General features: G+C 50.3%; 1 protein-coding gene and 1 long non-coding RNA gene across 3 annotated transcripts in view; one reads left to right on the top strand and one right to left on the bottom strand.

Annotated features, from left to right (window-relative positions):
* CACNG2 (calcium voltage-gated channel auxiliary subunit gamma 2) overlaps nucleotides 1-25,643 on the top strand; it is a 108,131-nt gene that overhangs the window by 25,964 nt on the left and 56,524 nt on the right. The window lies entirely within an intron of this gene.
* LOC122240461 overlaps nucleotides 24,145-25,643 on the bottom strand; it is an 87,472-nt gene continuing 85,973 nt past the window's right edge. The window contains exons 3-4 of the long non-coding RNA XR_006220237.1: nucleotides 24,930-25,059; nucleotides 24,145-24,270 (exon numbers count right to left, since the gene is read on the bottom strand). This is a non-coding gene — a long non-coding RNA (uncharacterized LOC122240461). The remainder of the gene's footprint in view (nucleotides 24,271-24,929; nucleotides 25,060-25,643) is intronic.

The raw sequence follows: 25,643 nt of genomic DNA, 5'->3' as shown, positions 1-25,643 counted from the left end.
GGTGACATCAGGAACTTAATGTAACCCAGCAGGCCCCGGGGGTTGTTTGATGGGACGTAGTTCCTAGAGCCGTTATCCATACAAATGAGACTTGCCACCTTGGACGTACTCCCAGCTCTTTGAAAAAAAAGTCAACATAAAAAGACGCCCTTGTCACAGGATGGAATTCACTCCCACCCGGCTTCAGAAACTGACCGGAGCCTACCTGTTGGGTCCCAGGAGGAGAGGAGGGGAAAGGCTGAGACTTTCCGATCACTCACCTCCTAAGTCACTGTATTTTATCCCCCCCACCCCAAGCTGACAAATACCAAAAGCAAGAAGTACTTTATGCCGGGCACTGTTTTAGATGACCAGCTGCTATCACTTTATCTTGACCCTCACTCGCAACAACCCTTTGAGATGTTCCTATAATTAAACTTGTCATACAGATGAGGAAACAGGCTGAGGGAGACTCACAGAGCCCATCGGTAGCGAGCTGGGATGCAAGTCTGGCTCCGGAGTGCCCACCTGGAGCCTCTCCCTGCCTCTCCCCTGCAGCGCAGGGCACAGTGGGTCAGCACGTGGTGTAGGGACTCAAACTGCCCGCGTTCGATCCAGCTCTCTCAGGGGCCCGCCCTCGGCCTGGGCTTCCTCATCTGCAAAATGGGAATGAAGAGGGTCCCTATCTCAGGTGTGGTTTGAGCATTAAGAGTAAAATGAGTTCGTCCTGGGTCCAAGGTGAGGGAAGAGGTGAAGGAACTTTCCCGAGGTCGCCCCTCCCCCTGCTCAGAGATGCTAGAACCAAGATGGCGGCCTGGCCCCATGGCACCATCCGCCAGAACCGACGCCAGCCCGCAGCTATCAGCCTCCGGGAGGGGCCCAGCCCCCCCGAGCTCCTCAGTCGCCAGGGCTGACCTGGCCAAGCATAGGCACCACCAGGCCTTTCTTGATCCTGAGGGAGGGACAGCCACCAGCTGCCCAAGCCCCACAACCCACCAGCAGTCAAGTGCATTTGCCTCACTCCCCGGCACATCCCCTCCCCTCCCCTCCCGATGCACACTGCCCTCTCCCTCTCGCCTGGGTGTTGTCAGCTCCTGGAAGTGACAGGTAGAGACGACATCTGCTGAAACTCCAGTGCAGTAAACCATAAAGCACACTGCTCAGGTGAGGGCTTGGCATGGAGACTGGAACCTCTGGGTAGAGTCCAAAGCCCTTGGTCCCCTATCGGAACTCACCTACTCGGCTTTCTCCAGCGCCGCGCGGCAGAAGGGTGCCAGCCCTCTCTGCTCTCCCCCCGGCTCTTGGGATCAAACCTCCTCCTTCGCTTCTTCCCTCGCCCGCCTCTTCTTCCGCACACAGTGCTCTTGCCTCTTGTTTCCACGTGGAGATGCCTTTTCCACGGCATTCGAGAATCCATAAAAGAGATCCGTGTGTGTGCTGCAAGACATTTTCTTCATAGGCGGACTGCTTTCCACGTGAAAGTTTTACCAATCATTCTGCCGTCAGTGGAGTTCAGAGAATGCCACTTCCGGTCTTTTCGACCTTCTCCGAATCCTTGCTGCCCACTCGGGCTGATCGATCGCCTTCTTTCCCATCACTGGGCCCCCTTCACCCCACTGTCTTGGTGTCTGCAGAGATTCATTACTTCACTCCTTCAACACGTGTCTGTTAAGGTCCCAGGATGTGTCCGGCCCCATGCTCGGGGATCAAAGCAGTCAGCAAGGGAGATGCCATCCTCCGCCCACGAAGCCTACGGTCCTGGGGTCTGCTTCTCAGACATCAATGTGCACAAGTCACCCAGGGTCTGGTTGAAATACAGACTCAGGTTCAGGGGGTCGCGGGCGGGCCTCTGCTATGCAGGGGTCCAGTGAGGTCTGATGGCAGTGATGATATGGGAGGTACCATGTCTGCTGGACGCGTGGGGAAGGAGGACTGACCATGTGACCTAAGAGCTAGAAGGCAACCAAAACTGCTCCCGGGTTCAAGGTCACCCCAACAAGCTGGGGGAAATCTGACATCCTGAGACCCAGCTAATGGGAGCCGCTGCTCTCTTATCCGCACAGAGCGGCACTGAAGACGGCCTGGTGGGAGCCGCCTCTATGCGTGTGGTTTCTCGGCCTCCTCCAGCTGCCTGGCCCCTTCCCATCTGTGCAAAAGGTTGCCCCTCCCGGGCCCCTTCCTGGCCTCCCCTCCACACGTTCCCAGTGTGGCTCTAAGTAAGGTCCGTGTCCCCTTGCCTCTCCTATCGAGGAAAGGTTTCTAGCTTTTCTGCGAATTTCATCTGCGTCCTTCTTCCCATGATTCCTTAGTGCCCTTCTTTCTTGCCTTTTGTTGGGGTTACGGCTGTCTTGCCCCTCTGAGCCCCGTCCGTACCCTCTTACTCCGAATATACCTCTCTTCACTTCAAAAAGGCTGGTCACTTTTCCCACTAGTGGAAGCTTCTTTCCTGGGTGAGAGGCTGGAAGAAACTGGAGTCCCCCCACCCTCCACAGCAGAAGCTCTGGGTTCCTGATGGCCTGGAAAAGAGACAAGAGCTTTGTCTTGCAGGACGTGGAGGCAGGGACTCCAGGCAGACCCTTGGAGCACACAGGTTCCAGTCACGTCTGCAACTTAGAGCACAAGTGTCCCAGGACACACGGCCAGCCCTCTCCCTTCGGCCCACAGGAAGGCTGGGAATGTACATGTGGTCAGAATATCCAAAAAAAAAAGCTGTCTGTTGACCAGTCTGCACTTTACAGAGCAGTGAGGTCCTGATACACAGATTTGCCTTAAGACGCCGGGGTTGGGGGGTGGGGGTGGCAGCTCTGAGCCTGTCTCTGGAACATGTCAGCCTGTAATCGCCCGTCACTCACAGCCCTCATCAAGCAAATGCCAATTGCAAGCAACAGGCCTCACGAAAGGGTATGAATTATTTAAACCAATCAGCTGTCAATGAGCTCAACAATTACGGGGGTCGAATCCAAGGGGAAAGTGAAGTGGTATTTTTCAGCCTGCCTGCAGATTGTCAGATTAATTTTCACTTATTTATTTCTGACCTTACGGAAAACGTATTAGCACAAGGTCAAAACATTTCTTTCTTTCTCTATAATTTGAGAACGTCAGAAGCATAGACATAGAAACCTGTAAAGAACAGACACTTTTTGGACCTGGCTGGCGATTCCGGCCGCCCGGCCTGCCCTTTTCACAGCTGACTTAAACTTTGAGCCTCTGTTTCTCCTTCAGAGAAGTCGGTATGAGAGGGCCTACCCTGAGAGTGTTCCGGACCCTGAACTCGTTGTAGGTAGAGCCTATTTTAAAAGCTCAATAATTTGGCCACTATGATCATCATTCTTTTCGATTATCAGGTTGTGAAGATACAAACTTAAAAATAGATCCCTCCAAACACACCCACTAGTCAGAAGATGTTAAACCTATAGAACCTGTATTTACATGTCAAGGTGAATGTTATTTGTAATTGATGTAACCTCGTATGTTAGGTCAAAAGTTGGGTTGTGGAGTTTTGAGCGCCAAATGATGAACTGCCCCAGATCGACTGGGTTTTTCCTTAAATTCTTTTTCCACGTTTGCCCTCCCATCGATAGTCAATCACCATCTGGGCCAACACCCCAGTGCTGGTCACAGTACCTGGCACACGGTGGACTGTGTTTAATATAGGCTTATTATTGATTTTTTTTTTTTGGATGAACGAAGTGTGTAAGGAGAATCTTATAGTTAGATCAGTGTTCTATGGAGGCTGAGAGGCAGAGGGAGACCTGATCCCTGTATTCAAATGGTTTATAATCTAAGTATGGAAAGAACGTGATCACAGGAGCGTGCACGCACACGTACACTCATGCACATACACGTGCTCATACGTGCACACGCACACGCATGCTGGCGACCATTGGTCTGCCACAGAGTAAAGCAGGTGGTTTGGACTCTGAGTGCCACGAGAGTTCAGACAGAACTTTCTGGCAGAGTCGAGACTCCAGCCAGGCCTCAGAGGGTGCATGGGGGGGGGGGGGCGGGGTAAGGACCCGAGGCAGGCCGACGTCACGGGGTGGGTGGGGAGGCAGGGAGCTGGATCCCCGTGGAGCTCTGGCTTATACCGAGGAAGCCACGTGCCCCCGCGTAGCCAGGACAATTTGTGGAGTGGGCAGGGGGAGCCAGGGGCGAGGAAGAAGAGAGGGCCGGGAACTCAGCAGAGGTAGCAAAGGCCCCGGAAGCAGCGAGCAATAGTACCATCTTCCTCCTGATTGTGCAGAGACCTGAGACGTCCGTGCACCCGAACCGCTTAGAACAGTGCCCGGCACCAGGCAGGCGCTGGGCGGGCTTTGCCACTTGGTGGCCGTGGTTAACATTACCCTTGAAGATCTTGACAAGTAGCCGCGTAGATGAACTGCTTTAGGAGGCCGAGTCTGGCAAAGCAAAAAAACCAAGATAATTACCAGATATTTAGGCCAGAAGAGAACTGATTAGCATAGCTCTGTAAGGCACACTTTAACAACACCCAGTGACCTAATTTCTCGAAGGAGAAACACGAACCCTCGCTTTATTCCTCCCTGATCCAGAGGCGATGTGATGGCAAAACACAGTATTCCCTCCCCAGGCTCTTCCTCTCAAAGGGTTTTGAACCAGGGAAATCATCTGAACAGCCTCTCAAGCTTCTGCGTGGACTTAACATTTCCCCCATCACCAGGCATGTGCTTATTTCATAATAATAACTGGTCGCAAGCGCTCCTTCTGGCCTGCACTTTCTCCCCGTTAAATGGCCAAATTCACCCAGCAGCCACTGCCTGAGGCGCAGTGCTACGTCCTGGACGGGACCCAGAGCTTAGAAACGAGGGCCAGGCCCTAACTGTCGAGTGAGGTCAAGGGCCACGGGAGCAGAACAATGAAATCAGTTCGAGGGACCAAACTCTACAGGGGGCTCAGCAGAGGCACAAAAGAGGGAGTCGTGAGTTCCAGGGTGGACAAAGGGGTCCTAAGCAGAGGCCAGATCACCAAAAGCTTTGACTGCCAGGCTGGGAAGTGTGGCTTTCCCCTGAGGGCAACGAACGAACGTTTTAGAAAAGGGAGGGGTATATGCAGCTTTAAAATAATGAGAGCAGCTCTTGTTAATTCAGCATCTACTAGGTGCCAGGTGCCGCTCTAAGTGCTTCATGCACACGGGCTCATTCTAGCTTCATGACTTGTGGGTGAGGAAATGGATGTCCAGAATGGGCAAGCAATCTGCCTGGGGTCACACAGCGTGGGAAGGGGCACACCAGGCTTCGAACATAGGCAGCCCCAGGACCCACATGCTCATCACCAGGCTCTACTCTTACTAGAAAAATCACTCTGTCTGCATGTGACGGTGGGCGCTGGGAGGACAGGAGCGAGGAGGCGTTTGGAACAAACCCAGCAGGTCCCCAAGGCTTCTCTTGGCCAACACTTCTTCCCAATAAGGCGTCTCCTCCCACTGGCCCTCTGCCCCGTCCCGGGGTCCTTCCGGTGGGACCTCCACCCCCAGCAGCCACCTGGGGGCATCCGCCAGGCCCTCCCCAAGGAGCCAGCCACCCAGCGTACCCCCTCATCCGAGCTGAGTTGTAAAATCAGGAATCGATTTTTTCCGGGTCTATTCTCTTTATGTTTCAGCCTAAAACACATGCTTTTCTCCCTGGAAATTCCTATCTTAATTCTGCTTTCTTGTTCTGTAAACATTAGGAGATGATGCTTATGAGGAACTCTGTTTTATTACACTGCAGTCTAGCAAACATAATCGAATTAGGTGATGCTTTATTTGAGCACACTTCACCGGGTTCTTCCTCCCAGATAGCACCGGCCTCTCAGCTCGGGCTTCCTCGTGGCCTCTGAGCAGTGAGTAGAGAGAGAAAAGGCCTGGAAACCAAGCTCCCATCCTGGTCCCCCACCCTAGCGGGTGGCCTCAGACAGGCTGACCTCTGACCTGAGCTTAGATCCCGTGTCCGGAAAGTGAGGGTGCAAATGGTGCCTGCCCCCTCTGTCTTGTAACGTGGCTTTTGAGATTAACCTGCACCATCCTGGCCACTGAAGAAACTCCCCCAAGAACACTGGGATGAACATAAGCTCTGGGGGAACAGGAACTTTGGCGGTCCTTCCCATCACTGGATCCCCAGTGCCCAGAACAGTACTTAGCACCGAGTGGTTTTCGGAATTTTTGAATGAATGAATGTCAAAATAAGCCTCTCGGTTTCTCAGCATGCGTGCACGTGTGTGTGTGTGAGAGAGAGAAAAAGAGAGAGAGAGTGAGAGAGAAAGAGGAGAGAGAGAGAGACAGAGAGACCCTGCAACTTTCTTGGCTCTTCTATCCTTACTATAACACTTTTCAATTCTGTTGTGCGCTCCGAACCCGCCTTGCGATTCCTGACTCACTAGGTCTGTGGAATTAGGTCTGCACCGTGTCAAGTTACAGACCTTTTTGGCCCCCTGGTGCACAGCCCAGCCAGAGGGAAGGAGGGGCGGGAAAGAAGCGGTTGGCCAGGCAGAGCGGAGGAGAGCCCTTGGAGATGAGGGTGTTGGTTATTGGACGTGCTCCTTAATGGACTCAGGTGTGGCCCCTCCTAGGCATGATTTGTGCTCGTCCCTGCAACTGACAGCCTGGTTCCTTCTGAGCCTCTTCAGGGCATCGGTGCCCTTGGTGAGAAGCGGGCCCATGTGACTGAGGCCCGTGTCCTGAATTTCCCTTGTCATCCAGCCCCCCACAGATGGGAGCTGGGTTAGGGCTGCCTTGTTCTTGCCTGGGACACAGCGGGTCCCCGTGACGTGGCTTTGCTGCACTCTGAACAGTATCAGGCAGTCATCTGAGGCGCCCAGGGATGCTGAGGACCGCGAGCAAGCAAACTCGTTGCATGTCTGCTTCCCACAGCTTGTGGGAGAGGCCCCCCTGAGACACATTAATAAAGATTAAAGGTCCTCCAGGCCCTGTGATCTTCGCCATGTCAAAAGGAAACAGTCACTTTTCCCTTCTCGCCGCCGTTTATTAATATTACAGGGCTTTGCTCTAAAAAGAAAAAAACGCAGGACGCTGGAGAAGATGGTATTCTGAAGGCTCTCACCCTTATATCGCTTTGTCATTTCTCTGTGTGCGTGAAGCACTCATCAAACCTCCAGTTTCTCTGATTTGGGGGCGTGCAGGGATCACTCTTTCCTCTACGTACCCCTTGGCCAAAACCAAAGACCTTCAGATTTAGGGGCCCCAAAGCAGACGGGGTCCACAGAGAGCAGGGCCGTCCAAGATGTCACCCGCGAGGGGGAAATACATCTCCCTGTCACTTCAGACGTTCTGAGCACTTCCTCCAGCCAGACCCTGGGAATAGGCACGTGTTGACAGATGCACCCAGGGGTCTGCTCTCGCGGGGCTTCTGTTCCGATCAGGACTTGCCTGAACCAGCCAGGGGGGATGGGAACCTGGGGTCCTTGATTGAGGTCTTTTTGGTTTTTAGCCATTATTATTCTCGAGACACATCCTGAGGGCTCAGGATTCATTCGGCAGCTATTGTTTGAATCGACACATGGTGTAGGGCCCTGGGGCCATAGACACACCTAGGCCAGGGTCCCAGAACAGAGCCGAGTTAAAAGGGATGAGTTCCCAGCTGCCTCCTGGAGAGCGAACCTGAGTTCAGCTCCCGTCTCCCCAGCCACGAGGTGGAGAAAAGACCAACCCCACTGCAGAGGGGGCACGAACGGCCTTGCACATGCCCGGGAGAAAGAAAGTGCTCTGGAGATTGAATCCATTGTAACTGTGCAGGGGGTGTGAGCCTGCGTCGAGGGGATGCCAGGCTACAGGAGCACCTACCTCTAGTGCCCTGGCAGGAGGGCTTCCTGGAGGAGGAGACACTTGAGCTGGGCCTTGAAGGACACACCAGATTGAGTCAGGCAGAGGTGGGGAAACAGTCACTGCAGGCAGAAGGAACACAGAGGCCAAGAGGCGTGGGTTCGCCCAGCGAGTTTGGGGAAATGTGAGGAGAGTAGAGGAAGGAGCAGGGACCGCGCCAGGAAATGGAATGAACGAGTGGCCCTGAGCAAGCTAGTGACCGCTCTGTGCCTCAGTTTCTCCAACTGTCAGGTGAGGCTATTTATAGATGTGATGACATCACAGGGTGGCTTAGAATATAATTAATAAGCTGCCGTTAATTCTCTGGTCTCACAAAGAGGGATATCATCACACCCATTTTTCAGGTGAAGAAACCGAGGCTCAGAACAGTTAAGGAACTTGTCAAGGCCCCACTGGGACTGAGCGTGGAAACACTGCTCAAATCCAGCCAGTCTGAGTCCCCGGCCCATTAGGCCACTTGGCCTCTCATCCCAGAGGTGCTCATCCTGTGACAAGTTCTGGGCCAGGTCTCCCCCCACCTCGGGGGCCATCAGTTTTGACGCCCATTTCCCTCGGTGACATGCAGGGGGGCTAGTTCCCAAAACAGGTTTCCAGTGGGGATAACCCAGGCCTTCACAAGGGGGACCCTAGTTAAAATTTAGAGATTTGGGGACAGCAGCATCACTGGTGAAGGGGCAGCTGCTCTTAAGCACAGACCCCGGCCAAGCCCCTGACACTCGAGTCGGTGCCGAGCCCCCCCACCCGACATCCTTCGTGGAGGGCAGTTATCAACCCCATTCGTAGACGAGGGCATCATAGGCACAGGAGAGTCCTCTGTCCCAAGTCACTCAGTTCAGAAGTGGCAGAGGTGAGATGCCACACCTCTTCTTCCCTGGAGATCACATGATCTCTGACAAAGGGGGCGATAGGTTTCAGCCTAAGGGGTGTTCTCAGGAGGTCAGCACCTGAATTTTGCTCAGCAGCCTGCAGGGAGGGGACTGGAGAGAGCCACACTCGAGCCAGGAATGGGCCTAATCGATGTGTCCACCCAGCTCCCTGTTCCATTTCTCGACACTGGATTTGGACGGGAGCCTCCACGCAATCCTGCTCTCACACGCAGCGCCTGGGAGCGCCGAGCACGAAGTGATTGATTTCACGGTCACGGGGCTTATAGCCGAGGAACGCACGGCCCCGCGAAGGCCTGAGCTCCGAGAACATGTGCTAACACCGACACAGGGCATCAGCATCGTGGCCAGCAGCTATTGAGTGCCCACTGTCTACCGAGCGCTGCACGGCACTTTCACTGTATCTCCCTTAATCCTCTAATCATCTTGTGCTGTGACCATCTCCATTTTCCAGATGAGAACACTGAGGCACAGAAAGAGTAGGTAATTGACTCCAAGGCGCACAGCTCAGTTAAACACTGGTAAGACATCTGATCCAGGAAACCCTGGGTGAGTGGGGAGTGGATAGGGCTCGGGATGCATTCCCTGGGCAGATGGCCTCTGTGTTTATTTCACCACCCACCGCCCAACTGTAGGTGCACCCACCATGGGGGGCCTTGTAGGTGAGAACCGGGCCGCATGCACTCTGCCCCTCTTGCCTGGGCAAGATGGGGGGCCCGGGCCGGCAGAAGGAAGGAAGCCACCGCGCTGAAAGTGGCAACGTCTTTGTTTATGTGGGAATTTGGTGCCATGTGCTCCGTTCGGCTTGAATCACGCTGGCAAGAATTCCAGGAGCAAAACGTGGAGTTTCCTTGTGATTTTCCCAGACAGAGAGTGAGAATGGGCTGGAACGAAAGCACTAGGAGGAAACAATGCCGGAACGTGGCAGATGCCTTGTGCCCCTCGCATCCAAGGGCCGCGGCAGCGGGGTGAAGGTAGCAAACAGAAGCCGAGGCCACGGGACTCTGTCTCCCCCCACGGTGATCGTCCCCAGGCAAGGGCAGGGAAATTTCCTGTTCGATTAGGAAGGGAATTCGACAAATATTTGCTGAGCGGCCCGCGTGTTATGCCAGATCCTGTCGTGGGCACCAGGGACGGGAGATGACTCAGGCTCATCCCTGCCCTGCAAGAGCTCACCGTCTGATGAGGAACAGTGACACATTAACACACAAGCACATACAATAAGGCAGCACAGCTGCGTGCTGGGTGATGAGAAGCAACTTGGGAGGCTGAGGCTTCCGCAGGTACCAGCCGCAGAGTCCCGAGGGGATTGTCCCCTTCTGGCTCCCAGAGGAGGCTGGGTAGTCAGACCACGCTAGAAGGTACGGGGCCACTGGGCCACTGTCCTCCCTGGAGCTCTGGTGGAAGGGAGCCAAGGCGAATGAGTCAGGCTCTTCTGGAGGACTGCTTACTCAGGCGGCCGAGGCAAGGGGAGCCATGGGGGCCTCCTCTCGGGGCGGCAGGCTGGGGGAGGGGCAGCACGGGGAATTGGGATAGTCAAGGTTTTCCCTCTACCTGCTAGGTATTAGCAAACCGGCACAGGGGGGATTTGAACCCAAGTCAGTCTGGCGCAGAAAGCAAAGCCCAGCCTAGTCCATCAGAGTTCCACCTGTGTCCCCTTGTCCCCTCACCGTCTCTCTCCCCCCACCCTGCCATCGACCCCCTCCCTACAGTGGCCCCTGGGTCCTGCCTCTCTGGTCTCACTCCCTCCCTCGCCTGGCTGGTCTGCTGCTCCACAGGAAAGAGTGTAGCTTTTTGAGTCAGGAAGGCACGGCACACCCTTACTAGCTGAGTGACCTTGGGCAAGTTACTTTAACCTTTCTGAGCCTCAGTTTCTCCCTTGTAAGATGAAGACCTGGGGGGCCTCTAGGAAGTGAGGCTTGTGGAACGTCAGCATACAGTTCTCCGCAGAGAAGCCATCTGACCAGCGTTAACTCCCTTCCTCCTCTCCTTTTCTCCTCCTCAAGAAATGCCAGCGGGATCTCCATGGTAGATGGGCTTCTGCCCACGCCCTCTCCCACACGGCCCCACTTTTCCGAGAAAAGTCAGGTTGCTGTCTAGGACCTCCCCATCGAAAGGATGGAACCCTGCCTTCCTGGTTTGCCTCAACAATGCATTAGGAGTCTCTCAGTGGGACTCTGTCTACACCTACTGGGAAGCTGTGGGTATTTTCCGTCCCCCATCATCTCTTTCACTCCCAAAGGCCCGAAGTTTCCTACCCACCGGGCAGGGTGGTATTTCCTCTTCCGACAGGAGCTCCTCTCTGGCAAAGCCACGCGCTAGGGCAGAAAGGGTGTGCATTTTGGAGAAACACCTTGCGACTCATTCTCCCCTCTGCTCACTCCTGTGACATGCAGACCCCTTCCCTCCCTGGCAGTCACTGCTGCTTCCCCAGCCCAGATGCATCCCCCACTCAGCCCTTCCCACGCTGGGCTCTATCTTATCTCTGTCCCTGACCGCCCCCCCTCCAGCCCAAGGAGAGCCCACCCCCAATTCTCTCCCCATCACTGCACCTTGACCGCTTCCTCTGTGGCACTATCCCAGCTGTGATTATCAGCTCTGCTTTGTTCACTGTCAACGTCCTCCGTGGATCGGGAAGCTCCATGAGGGCAGAACATTCCTGCTTTGGCCACTGGCCGGGTACCCAGTACCCGGGCAGGGTCTGGCACACGATAGGCCCTGGGTATGAATGTGCTAGAAGAAGGAAGGGACCAGATGAGAGATGGTTGATGAGGACAGGCTTCAGTCTGAACTCCGTCCCGACACTCGGAAGCTGCAAGATAGTAAATTATCTAGCTTCTGTGCTTCATTGTCCTCATCTGTAAAATGGGAACAGTAATAACCATTCCAAGTATTTTTCTTGTGCTCTCAGACATGAAATGCTCGGTACGTGGTGAGTGTTTCTTTCTGCTTGGCTTACCTCCCCCCGCCTCATTAACAGTCTGCCCAGTAGTGCCCACCCCTCCCCCGCTTTTTTGGCAAGGACAGCAGGTCCCCTCGTGTTACGGGAGGGATCTGCCCTGACCGTGGTTCTTGTCCTGGTTTGAAATCCACAGCCCGGGGCCCGTCTTCCTCCCAATAAAGGTCAGAGTATTTTCCCTTTACACCTGCCCGCACTCAACTTCATGGGACATTTTTTTTTTTGGTTCGCTCCTGTGGCTTTGTGAAGTCTCTGTTCTTATTTGCTGCGTTTGTTCTGTAAGGATTCCCAGGGACCGTGCTGGCACCCTACTGCAAACCAGGACATGCTGTAATACTCCATCATAATACACTTACATATGACAGCCCAAGCGGGACATCTGGACGGCCCCCTAGAAATGACAAGTCTATGGGCTCATTCCCCGCAGGCACAAAGTCCATGCCAGTCCCTGGTCTCACTGAATCTCTGTAGGGCCGTGGGCACTGAGAGCAGTTGGAAGAGGACAAGAATTTGAGAATTGCTTTGTGCCCCCGGGCACCAGAACCATACCAGGATTTCACCATCTGCCTGCTTCATTAGGGTCCCAGAGATCTCTGCGCCAGCTTGATATTCTGGAACCAGAAGCCTCGGCTCCCTGGGTCAGGGCAGAAGAAATACACAAACTTTAGGACATTCTTCCTTGTTACAGCACTGCCCATCCCCAGGCCAATCTTATCATCCAGTAAAAAAAAAAAAAAAAAGGTCTAAGATTATGAAAATGAAAAACACTGTACAAGTTGAAAAAACATTCTAGGCACAGACTATAAATCCAATGTCTAGTCCCATAAGCTCCTCAACCCAGGGACCATTCATACAACTGCAGACAATTCCAGCCCAGCGTCCCCCAGCCCGACTTCTGGAGCAGCCTCCACACCCCTCTCCCCACCCCCATCCCCCCCCCGCCCCCCAGCGGAGGCTTCCTGAACCCAGACTATGCTCCTCTGTCCTTGACACATGAGCCAAACGTGTTCTCCGGGACCAGAGTCTTTTGCTTTGAGGTTCTGTGTATCCCAAGGTCTAACCGCAAAGCATAACCTCCTTTCCGCACGCTGTTGGGACCCTAGACGTGGACGCCTGGGTTCTCTTTGCCCAAAGCTACTTGATCTCCCTTAAAGAAGGCACCAAGGCAAGAATTCAGCACTAATCCTCCACGACTAAGCCACAGACGTTCCACACACATACACATACACGGTCATCTCGCCACGAGGTTCGTGCCACACGGTGCGGCCCCCATTATCCACAGTCGCTGTCCGGCACTTCTCTGTGCCAGGCACTGTGCCCCACACTGGGCTGCAATGGTGGGCAGAGCAAACGAACGTCCTCCCCCTCGTGACGCGCCCTCATGCTACAGGAGATAGACAAGAAACAAACAAAAAAGCAGAATATAGGTCAGATGGAGGTAAGTGCTCTGGAGAATTCAATAGGGAAGGAGGCCGGGGACGGGCAGCCAGGGGAGGAGCAATCTGAGTAGGGAAGGCCGGAGAAGGGAGGCCTCAGTGGGAAGAACATCAAGGAAGTGAGGAGAAGAGCCACATATCTGGGGCAGAGCCTCGTGTGGCAGGAGAAACAGGAATGTGCTCTGTGCATTTGAGGAAGTGCAAACAGGCCAGAGTTCCTGGAGTTAGGGGAGGCTAGGGAGGCAGCAGGGGCCGGACTGAAAGGACTTTCTTTGACTTTTGCCTTGAGCACAGTGGAAGCCTTTGGAGGGCTTTGAGTGGAGGAGGGTAGTGATCTGGTTGGTGGGTGGGGAACAGACCACAGGGGCCAGAGTGGAAGTAGGAAGGCCAGTCAGGAGGCCATTATACCAGTCCCAATGAGCGAGGACGCGGCTTACACTGGGGGATGGGGAGGGTGATGAGAAGTGGTTGGATTTGGGCTGTGTGTTTAAGGTAAAACCAACAAGATTTGCTGTGGATTGAATGTGGGTTATGAGAATAACACGAGTCAAGGATGAGTCTAAATTTGGGGGCCAGCTTAGAATCATGAGCACACACACCAGTACGCAGCCTTTCCAGTCCCTGAATCATTTATAAGAAAGTCAGTTGCAAGAGCCCAGCACCATTTCCTGGGTACGTTCAGCTCCTAAGTTAAATTAGTTCCCAGAGGTAACAAGTTAAGAGTCTATCTGTCAGACTGTTCCATCCTATGCTGCTTGAATGTTTCCGGTAGCCCTTGGTGTGGACCTAGCTAAAGAGAGATCTGGAAGTCTTAAGTAAATCACGGCCATTGGTAAGCCTCCTTCATTTGTTCAAAAAACATGTACTGATTATGTGCCAGCAGGTATGGTCTTAGCTCTGGGCTGAATCTATAAAGAACAATAAAACATAGCTGGTCCCTATCCTCCAGAGTCTTCTGGCCAAGGAAGGGAGACAAAATGTAAACTGTGAATTACCACGTCAAGGGGAGTGGGGTACCAAAATAGGACCTAACCAAACTGATGGCCAGGACGTCAAGAAGCTAGCAATTGCTGAAGGGGTGGAGGAAAGCTTCACTTGGTCCAGACTTGAATTACTTAACCAAGACCTCGGGTAGGAGCACCAAAATTGTCCTTACAGGAACTATTCTGTCATAAACGCATGCACTTGAGGAGTCCTAAAACATCATAAAGCTCCAAGTGGCTCAACTCTGCAAAAAAAAAAAAAAAAAAAAAAGTCACATCTTAGTCAAGGAGTAATTAAAAGAATTCTAATCCAATGTCTACTCCTGATCCCTAAAGAACACGAATCCCTAGAGACGACCCAATTCCTAACCCACAGAAACAGCTCTCACTTTTTTTGCCTCCTACACCAGACCCCAGAAGTCTCTGGCCCAGGCCCCAGCATTCTGGCCTCTCCTCTCCCCAGCCACAGCTGCCTTAAGTCGTGATGCACTCAGGTTCCCTCGCTATTCCTCCCCCCACTTTCTGCCTGCCTCTCTGCTTCGCTCAACTGTTTCCTCGTCCTGCACAGTAAGGATCCACAGGTCAGTCTGGCAAAGGCTGGGTCTTTCAACTTTTCAAAAGAAGCCAAATATTCAGTTTTTCATGTGAAACCTCCCAATTTATCCATGTTAGCAACTCATCCACATTTTTAAAAGAAAAGAAAAAAAAAAGGAAAGAAATACCATGGGGACCAACTTTGTGTTTGCATAACAAAAGATTTCTGCAGACAGCCCAGCCCCCCTGCCCCGCAAGGGGGCAACTTTGCCTCCTGGCCCTACCGCTTGCTTAACTTAACACCAGGAACATGGCCTGAGGCTTGTCTGTCTCCTCAGGACTCGAGTGAAAGTTAACTAGCCATTGAAGACCCGACCTAAATTAATTGCTCAGCAGGGCATCTTCCCCACATTCACTCACTTGAGCAGCATTACTGAGCACCTGTCGTGTGCTTGCTGACTGCCCACTGGGCAGAGACCTCAGAGGTGCAGTCCCTGCCCTTGTAACCCTACAATCCTGTGGTCGAAGGAGGGGAGAGGGGGAAATGGGTGATGGGCATTGAGGAAGGCACTTGCTGGGACGAGGACTGGGTGTTGTACGTAAGCAATGGATCATGGGAATCTACCCCCAAAACCAAGAGCACACTACACAGTATGTTAGCCAACTTGACAATAAATTTTAAAAAGAGAGAGAGAGGAGAAAAAAAACAATCAAGAAAACACATCCGGGCACCTGGGTGGTTCAGTTGGTTGAGCTTCCAACTCTTGATATTGGCTCAGGTCAGGATCTCAGGGTCATGAATGGAGCCCTGAATTGGGCTCCACGCTGAGCACAGGGCTTGCTTGAGATTCTCTCTCCCTCCCTTTGCTCCTCTCCCATGCTCACGCTCTCTAGAAAAGAAAAGAAAAGAAAAGAAAGCACACCAATCATTGTCCAGTTGCTGCTATTGTAAGACTTACAGAGAAGGGGTGTGTGGAGGGTGCCTCTGTGGTAGCGAATAATGGGAAGATTTAACTCAGGGGTTCAGGAAAGGGATGAGAGTGAGCAAGAGCTAGAGGGAGTGAAAGGTGTTCTGGAAACAGGGGACAGAAGGGTTTGCATGCAAACAACAGTGTATTTGCAGGGCCAAAAGGAGGCCCAAGAGGCTGCATTGCCAAGACGGAGGGCAGGATATGGCAGAAGAGGCAGACAGGGCGAGCTTGAGCAGGCCCTTGAGGTCATGCCAGGGACTTTGACCTTCATCCTGGGCTCTACGGGTAGAAGGTAGCAACTATGGGGAGTGGTTGGAGGGGACATATGGGGACGATGGAGACCAGTTAAGAAGCACATTACAAGGAAGCACCCAGGTAGTTTGGCTGAGGGTGGTACTGAGAAAATGGAGAGGAGTAGACAGATCTAAAATATATTTAAGGAACAAAACGGATGGAACTTGCACGTGGGAGTCCAAGGAAGTTGGTAAGTGTCAAGGGTGACTCCCTTGATTTCTGGCTGGTGTAACCAGGACTCATTTACTCACAAATATTTCTCTCTTTTTTTAATATTCTTTTTATTTCTTTCTGAAGGAGAGAGAGACAAAGCACGAGCAGGGGAGGGGCAGAGAGAGAGGAAGACACAGAATCCGAAACAGGCTCCAGGCTCTGAGCTGTCAGCACAGAGCCCGACGGGGGGCTTGAACCCATGAACTGTGAGATCATGACCTGAGCCAAAGTCGGACGCTCAACCGACCGAGCCACCCAGGCGTCCCACAAATATTTCTTGAGCATCTGTCCTATACATAGCTCTGTTCTAGGTCTAAGGTTACAGTGATGGACAAAAGGGGTGAGGACCCCTGCCCTTGTGGCTCAGTCCCCAGTGGGGATTGATGCAACAAAAGAAGTCAAAGATATAGCATGTTGCTAAGACCAGCTACATAATTTGTGGGACCAAGGTCAAAATGAACTTGCAGGGTCCCTTGTTTAAAAATAGATATCTTGGGGTGCCTGGTGGCTCAGTTGGTTAAGCGTTCGACTCATCATCTCAGCTCAGGGCTGGATCTGAGGGTGGTGAGCTCAAGTCCCATGCTGGGGGTCGATGCAGGACATGAAGCCTACTTAATTTAAAAAATTAGAAAGATACTAATGGAATCAGAGTCGGCAACACGGAGCACTAAGCCAAGCACAGACTCCTTCTAAGCACAGGGTGGACACCCATGAAGCGAGCCCTACACATTGCAGAGACAAGTTCTAAGGAGAAAAGTACACTGGGGACATGGGCTAGAGTGTTTCTGGGGAAGGGAATTTGCAATATTTCATAGAATAGACAGGGAAGGTCTCAGTGGGAAGGAATGTTTGAAAAACTACCTGAAGGAGACGAGAGACCAAATAATATCTAGGAAATAATAAATACATAAATAATAACTATCTAGGGAAGGTGTTTTTGGTAGAGGAAACAGCTAGTGCAAAGGTCCTGAGGCAGGAGTGTGCCCGCTGTGTTGAGGAACAGCAGGAGGCCAGTGTGGCTGAAATGAAGCAAGCAAAGGAGAGAGGGCCCATTGGGAAATCTTTGCAGGGAAAATGGTGGTTAAGATCAGGAGGATGTGGTAGGAGGAAAGGACCAGACTTGCGTCAGGACTTGCTGATGGATGGGATGTGCCTGGGATTGAAGGGAGAAGAAAGGAGCAAGGACAATCCCCTGGATTCTGCCATGAGCTGATGGACGGTGTGGACGGGCCATTTACCCAGACAACGAAGGAAACATTAAAATTTCAACTGGATAAGGAAATGTTGTTGGATAAGGGGTTAGTTGGACAGGGAAGTGATGAATGGATGTTTGCCCCGGGGTCCCAGAAATGGAAACGCAAAGAAGGTGATGGGAAAAGGAGGCAGTTTGAGCAGAAGGAACCACGTTCCCGGCATGGACTTGCGGGGGGCGCTCTGAGCAAGGTTGTGCTGGACAGAAGGTGTGAGGGGTGGACGGCAAGACAAACCAGAGACGCCAGTGGGAACCTAGTGAGGGAGGATGCTTGTTTCACATTCCCAAGAGCGCTGGGCCCTAGGACATTTCCACATAGATGGTTTCTGGGCTATTTATTTCACCGATACAGAATCATCACTGTACAATTGTACGGTACTGTTTTTTCTGTTGCTTAATTTGGAAATCATGTGCTCTTTTTAAATTATTTGCATTCAATTATGGACCTCTTGGACACCTGCCACGGTGTGCTGGAATTATTTTATAAAGGGCTGAACTTATACTGGGAAAAATATCGCATCATTTCTGAGGTTGATACCAAGGATTCGCCGAGAGTAGAGCTGGGTGATGCACACCTTCCCAGCAGCTGGGAAGCAGACATTTGAGCGTATAAATTTCTTCCTTGACTCCTACTTTATTAGACAAAGATCTTAAATTTATTCTAGAGTTACTCATTCATTCAACATTTTTTTTTCTAAATCCTTATGTTGTCCCAGGGGATTCTAAGCTCTGGGAATAGAGTGGGGAGCAAACAGCAGACCCAGCTCTTGCTCCCATGGAGCTTAGACATACACCCCCACGCACACACCCCTACAAACTATGTTGGGAGGAAGGTAAAAGGCCTGGGAGTTAGAAAGAGTGTGTAAGCAAAACTTTAGCTAGCCTGGGGAAGCTGGGCTTTAAGGGATGACATGGTAATCAGGTGAAAAGTGAGGAAGAAAAGAGTATTCCAGGCAATGGCAACTGCATGTGCAAGGGTCCTGAGGCAGGGTGGGGGTGGGGGGACAAATTGAGATAATTAAGAACCAGGAAGGCTAAAGACAGTGAAGCAAGACTTGTGGAGGGAGAGACAAAGGCAGATGGTTATTTCATTCCTTAAAGCAATGAGAGCCACTGAAGGGTCTTAAGGATCCCATAATCAAGATGATAAGACTTGCATTTTAAATGACCCCTCTGCTACAATGAAGATGAAGAGGTAAGAAGGAGCAAGAATGACTGCGGGCAGACCTGAGGGGGCCACTGCAGCTGTGCAGGTGAGAGACGGTGGTGGCCCAGGCTAGGATGGTCAGTAGGGAGGGAGAAAAGTAGAAGGATGTGAGAGGTAAATCAATAGGACTGAATGCAGTTAAGTAAGTGATGGCATCTCTAAGAATTTTAAATGAAGATCTGCCAGGATTATTTGACTTATTGATCATTTGCAACATGGCTAATCCTCTAGGAACAAAAGCCATCGTGAGCGGACGTGCACGGGACGGTTTGGATAAGTAGTGTCATTATCTGCCCCCTGCCATCAGCCCACCATACCAAGGGCTACGAGCAAATATAAAAGTAGAGTCCCTGCCCTCAAGAAGTAAGCCCCAGGTCATTCATTCATTCTTTTCTTTATGGATTAGTGTGTGCGAAATCTCATCACCTACAAGATACTAGGGGACCCTGGAGCAGAGAAAGTCAGTGTCTGCAGCTGGCAAGGTAGCAGAACATGGCAGGGATTGTCGATGAGAATTCCAAACTCAGTTTAGAAATTCGCAAACGAGCAGAAAAGTAGAACATCCACGGGGTGTATGGTGTGGCTGGAGATCAAAGGGCCTTCTGAGGAATAAGAAAATGGCCATTAGTCCAGGTATGGATTTTACACTTGATTCATGTAAAAGAGGCAATTATTTGCTCCATTTTACAGACTAAAATAGGCTTCTTAGATTTTATGGGATTTTAAAAAACAAATATAACTGATTGCAAATCAATTTTTGTGAGGCTATAGATAAAACTTGGCTGAGGAGTCGCTAATGGCAGCATTGATAGCATTCTTATCTGATGCAGATTTCATCACCATGTAAACAGCTCGCAAACAAGGTCTTGGGCGCTGCCTCTATATAATGCTAACTTTTAATTCCAGTCAGCTTTTTCTTTTTAGTACGTCAAGATTGGTGCTGCCTCTATATAATGTTAACTTTTAATTCCAGTCAGCTTTTTCTTTTTAGTACGTCAAGATTGGTATCACTAATCTCACACCTGAGTTAGGAAACAGATACATTAGAGGAAGGTGGGTAGGTTTCATATAGTGGTCAATCATACCCATAAAATAGGTATTTCCCTATAAACTCGGGGAAAGTAGATAATAAAGAAAAAACAAGTGCATGTATAACCATGGAAAGACATTTCTCAGATGTGAGCTTGCTATTAGTCATTTCACACAATGTAACAAAATAAAGCCAAGCCAAGACTTAGAGGCGCCCAACACAAAATTTTAATTGTTGGAGTTTACATGTATCCCTAACTTTCTTCGTTTCTCCTTCAAAATTTTATTTCAACCTAATGTTGCTCAACCTTTAGCATAAATTAACAGGAGGAGTGTTCTAGGCAAAAAAAAAAAAAAAAAAAAAAAAAAAAAAAAAAAACCCACCTGGCTCTATGTAGGAAATTTTGTATAGAAATATGTACTGGGGTTTTTTAAGTTTGGATACACATGATTGCTTCTTACAATGTTTCTTTCTTTTCACATTAGTTTCACTGTGGAAATAAGGAGTTACAAGAGAGAGAGGCACAAAAGCAAAAGAAGAAATCCTCAATGTACATTTCCCATTATGAGATTCCTGTAGCTCTGAAGATACATCTCCATAAAGTGATTTGACATCCATAAATGCCAATTTACAAAGCATTATCCACTATCATCAAGGAAAAAAAACCCTATATTCTCCCTCTCTCCCTGCCCAATAAGTAAACTTTGCAAACAATTACAAGTACATGTAATCATAATACAGCAACTTGCATTTCTATAGCAACTTTCACTAGAGAATTTCTCAATGTTCTACAAACAGTAATTAATTAGACCCCCTAACAACCCCGTGAGGAGCCGAGGGAGGTGGGTACGCGCTGAACATCCCCCAACACAGACTCACTGCCACCTCTAGGGTGGATGAACAGCTGTTGTTTAAAAACTGTAGAGCAAACAGAATTCAACATTTTAGAAAATCATTGGACTCAGAAGTCCAAGATGCAAGAGGCAGTTGCATCTGGTGCACAGGCCTTTCGTGTTTCATGTAAATGTGATAGAGAGGGATGAGAGCAAGATACCATCTTCTATGTCATCTGCCATCACCACATCCCCTAAGGCTGGATTCACCCAACGGCATGAAGTGACTCTGCTGGGTTCATCATCCCAGAAATGACCCCATTACCAAGCAATTTTGCTGTAAGAGATGTTTCTTAACAAACACACATATCGATCTTATTATTTTCCAGGCACTTTTTACAATGCTTAGTGACTTATAACTTATTTGGTCCTCACAGCAAATCTTCCTGGGGTATTATTATTATTATTATTACTACTACCACCATTTTACAGGTGAGGAAGTGAGGCATAGAAGGTTTAACAAATTGGCCCCACGTCCCTCAGCTAGTGAGTTGCTGAGCCAATGCAGTCTGGTTCCAGAACGCATGCTGTACCTTTACCCTATGCTACCTCTACATGGGTATCGCCTGTAAATAAACTTGAACGTTTACAAATCGGCACATTTCCTCAACTTGGTCATGCAGTTTGTCTCCTATTTCGAGGAGGGGTTGGTTGTTTTTTTGTTTGTTTGTTTGTTTGTTTTTTCCACTCATGTGGTTACCAGGAGTAGTGACTCAGAAGGCAAGCAGCCAATCTGGAAAGAAAAGGAAGAGCCTCTTGCTTCAGCACCTTGGAGAGTGCCCCCAACTGCTTACCCCAGCACTACAGCCCCTCTTTCAGACCTACTGAGGCTCTCTCGCAAGGCTGGAGCCTGAGAACAGGCAGAGCCAACCTAGCGGGGATTGTTTTTCACTTATTTCTGCCTTTATGACAACAGGAAATGGGTACAAGATTATCAGGTTAGTTTAGCCCGGGCCGTCCCGAACCTGGGACCTAACAGCTCTGGTTTTCCCATTCTTGGGATGTCTTGGGCCTAGAAGCTGATGAATTTCATACCCACTGTTATTTTCCCACTTCACATGGATGTGCCTCTCTCTTTTTTTCCTCCCAGATCTCTGGCAGGAGACCATCTCCCAGGGCAATTAGGCTTTTGCTCAAGGGCCATTCATGTACTTTTTCAGTTTGCCCTGAGGGAGAGACAGTGAAGTGGTCGACCCTGAATAACACAGGTTTGAACTGTGTGGGTCCACTTACGTACACACACACACACACACACACACACACACACACACACAGTACATGTATGTATACACACATACACAGTACAGCATTGTAAGTGTATTTTCTCTTCCTTAGGATTTTCTTAACATTTTCTTTTCTTTAACATTTTCATTTCTCTAACATATTCCTCTTCTAGGAATACAGTATATAATACATATGACATACAAACTGTGTTAATCAACTGTTTATGTTATCAGTGAGGCTTCCACTCAACAGACTATTAGTCGTTAAGTTTCGGGGGAGTCAAAAGGTATACTCAGATTTTTGACTGCGTGGTTCAAGGGCCAACCGTACGTGGTTAAGGGCACTGGTTCTGAAGTTAGACTGCCTGAAAATTCACCTCACCTCTGCCACTTCCCAGATAAGACCTTGGGAAAGGTACACAGCTTTTTAAGTCCCAGTTTTTTCCATCTGTACAATGGGGTTAAGATGAATGATAGTTGAGTCAAAGGATCGTTCTAAGGCTTAAATAAGGTCATATGATTAGATAATGGATTTTATTATAAGAAGAAATAGGGAAAGTACCGATATCCCTTTCTGAACAAATGAGACTCGTGTGACACATATACTTTCCCTCTCTACCTTGGTCGTCAGGGAGCTTCAGGCCAAAGCTCCCACTTGGCATTGGCAGCTCGATAGGACCCTATGAATTGCCTAGTGGTATTTCTTCTCCTCTGATGCTGACCTTCCCTTCTCATTGACATATTATTTGATCCTGATATTTTTTTCTTTTTGTAATTTTATTGTCTGTGTCATTTCAGGTCACTGCATAAGATAGATAGACAAATGTGGATCGTTAGAATATAAGTCACAAGTGAGCAAAGAGTTTGGTCTGGTTTGTTTGTTGCTATACCCACAAAAGACTGGGACAGTACAAGTCAGTCGCATCTGTCCATAACTGATGCTTGGAGTAATCCCTTTACTTGGAGATACTACGGTGACTAACCGAGTAGCTTTGCATCGGCGCTGAGTTAGCTGGCTGCTACAAGTTCACTAATTATCTATGATTCCAAGAGCTCTTGCCAGGAGATGTTTCAGTGATGATGCTGTTTACAGTGCAGTCTATCTTTCTCGAGTTGTCTAAGGGCAGAAAATGAGGAAGCGGGATGGGAGGCTGGTCAGAGAAATTTCTCCTTATCAATATAACTAATCTTGGGATCTCAGCTGGTGCAGACCCCTTCCCAAAAAAAGCTAGCAGGGTTTGACCAATGGGACAGAAACAAGAGTAGTAAAATTAGTTGCAAAAACATGCCCTTCTGACTCAGAGACCCAGTGTGTGGGCAGAGCTGGGCCGGCTCCTGTGCCGGGGGAGATCCCCTGGGAAGGGCCGGATCCTTCCCTGTGACACAGTGAAAGGCTTCAGTGCTGTTGCTATTTGTGACAGATTATTAGACAATATGAATGCACCAGGGGGATGGGAGTGCGGGGAGAGACTTGGTCGAATCAGATCACAGCAGCTCACACTGCCTCCAAACCCTCATCAGCCAAATTCAACTCCAATTTAACTTACATTTCCTGAGTGCTTACTATACGCTGCGGCCAGGAAATTGCCGGATGCCGCAGGTTTCCAGGCATTTGGCTGTAAGAAAACAGAAAAAAAAAAAAAAATGGAAAAGATGCTCACACATTTCTCTCTCTCCTTCACTTTCTCCCCTCGGTCTGTTGGCCTTGCTCTTAAGATTTTAACACCCTCCCAAGTAGGAATCAGCTTCCCTTCTGATTTTTGGAAGGCATCCAGCCTGCTCTCTTCTCTCTCTCTGCAGGGCATCATACACACAGCAATTCTAGCCAGGCAGGGAGCGCTTTTCTTTCCCCCACTTCAGGAAATCTTCCAGCTCTGGTCTTGTTACAAGAATCCTGCATTTGAAGTCTCCCTGGGAATAAACACACGTTTCTGATAACTCTAAAGATTAAGCCAATGAAATAAAAATTCATTTTTGAGACATAAACTGTAAATGACCGGGATTTTCCACGGAAATATTGGCACTTTGGTGGAGGCACGGCGGCCCTCAAGTTGATGGTCGTTTGCTGCAACGTGCCAGGCAGTCCTGCGGTCGTTCAATAGACAAGACATCATCAAATACCACATCTGAATTCTGTTCAGATTATTAGAATGAAAAGGGTAATTCAATTCAATTGCCTGGAGAATCATCCTACACAGGCGTAAACAAAGCTGGCCAGAGGCAAAACTGCTTAGCAAGGGAAGAGTGGCTGGGGCCCTCGGCCTGCCTTCCTCCCCACCCCCCAGCTTAGTCCTCCCCTCTGCAGGAATCCCGGGTGAATTGAAATCAACGTGTTGCCCCTCCCAAGGGTATTTGCTTTTTCAGTGTTCTTTCTAGCTTGATAATGAAGGGATTAAAAACTCACCTTTATCAAACACCTACAATGGACCAGGCCCATTTTCACAACGTTAATCCCTGGACACACTCTGCACTTGTTCATTCAAAAACTACTATCTACACCCAGCCAGGCACTGTGCCGGGTGCCGGAGATCCAGCAGAGATCAAAGAGTCGGATCCTCCCCTCTCTGGGCTCTGCAGCCTGATGAGAAGAAAAAAAAGCAATAGACTAACAAATACATAAACGTTTGTCAAGCCCTGATAAGTGCTGTGCAGAAATATCCAGCAGGGGAAGGGGACAGGGAGCGCCCAAAAGGAAATGCCGTGAGAGATAGGGTGGCCACGCGGGAACTCTCAGAGGAGGGGACAGTTGGGCAGAATGAATGAGCTATGCTGCTATCTGGGGGAAACACATTCCAGGCTGAGGGCCCGGGAACAGCATGAGCAAAGGCCCTGGGGTGTTCCCAGCAGGAGGCACATGGGAGGGAGCCGAGTGAATGGGAGAGACATGCTTTGTAGGCCAGGATGAGAGTTACCCACTCGGGGATATTGGAAGCCACTGGAGGGTCTAAGGAAAGCAGCGACATTGGAAGTTCGTTGACCTGGGTTTTCAGAGCAAGCTTCTGAAAGCTATATGGGGACAAACTATATGGGGAAAGCTATATGGTGCCTATATGGGGACAAACAGGGAGACAGAGGCCCGTCAGGAGACAGCAGCAGTAACCAGTCACTGAGGTGGCCTGGACAAGAGCGAACCAGGGGACGTGATGCTGAGATGTCAGGTCCTACCCTCTCTTGTGGAGATGGGGGTCACGGTCCGGCAAGTGAGGAAACAGAAGTACAGCGAGGGTAGGTAATTACCCATGGCCGGGTGATTGCTGAGAGTCCCACAGTCCGCCCATTGCAGAGGCCTGGCTCTCTTTACTCTGCCACAAGCTTCTCTGTTGCCACGCAGTGAAAGGTACTGCTCCCTGGCGAAGGCATTTGAGTCCTCAGAGAGCAGAAAGAGGGATTTAGGGAGGTTGGCGATTTTTCTGGGCCCTTGTCATCTCACTCCAGCCCTTGCTTCGGCGGGGTTCCACCAAGTCTTAATCATAACGGTCAACACGTATCATGTTAGCACTCTGGACGTGGCAGTGTTCTAAGGGCTCCCCCCTTGTTATTGCAGCGATCCCCATAATAGCTCCCAGGAAGGAAGGAAGTACCATTATCATTCCCATTTTACAGATCAGGAAACTGAGGCTGAGCTATATTCATCAGTCCAAGATGACAGAGCTGGAATGTAGATCCCGGCGGTGAGGTTCCCAGAGCCCCAACCCTTCAATATCCTGCCACTTCTTCCTTGAAGAGACGTTTACTTTGCAGTGTTTTTCTACTGAATTGTGGACTTAGAGACTGAAGTTCACACCACTGATACACGTTGAAACTGGCCCCCACTGACATGACCTTGGGGCACATTGGAGAGAGTGTCCACCAAGGCCCCTCCTCAAGGGCACTGCCAGGATGGAGGCCACATGAGGTGGCCTCCGGGTCCCCATCCATCTCCAAGTCGTTGCTAAGTCTCGTATCCCTGCC

Source organism: Panthera tigris, chromosome B4, assembly GCF_018350195.1.
Source record: "Panthera tigris isolate Pti1 chromosome B4, P.tigris_Pti1_mat1.1, whole genome shotgun sequence".
Taxonomy (NCBI): domain Eukaryota; kingdom Metazoa; phylum Chordata; class Mammalia; order Carnivora; family Felidae; genus Panthera; species Panthera tigris.
The sequence above is the reverse complement of the archived record's forward strand: the minus strand, read 5'-3'. Positions and strand labels throughout refer to the sequence as shown.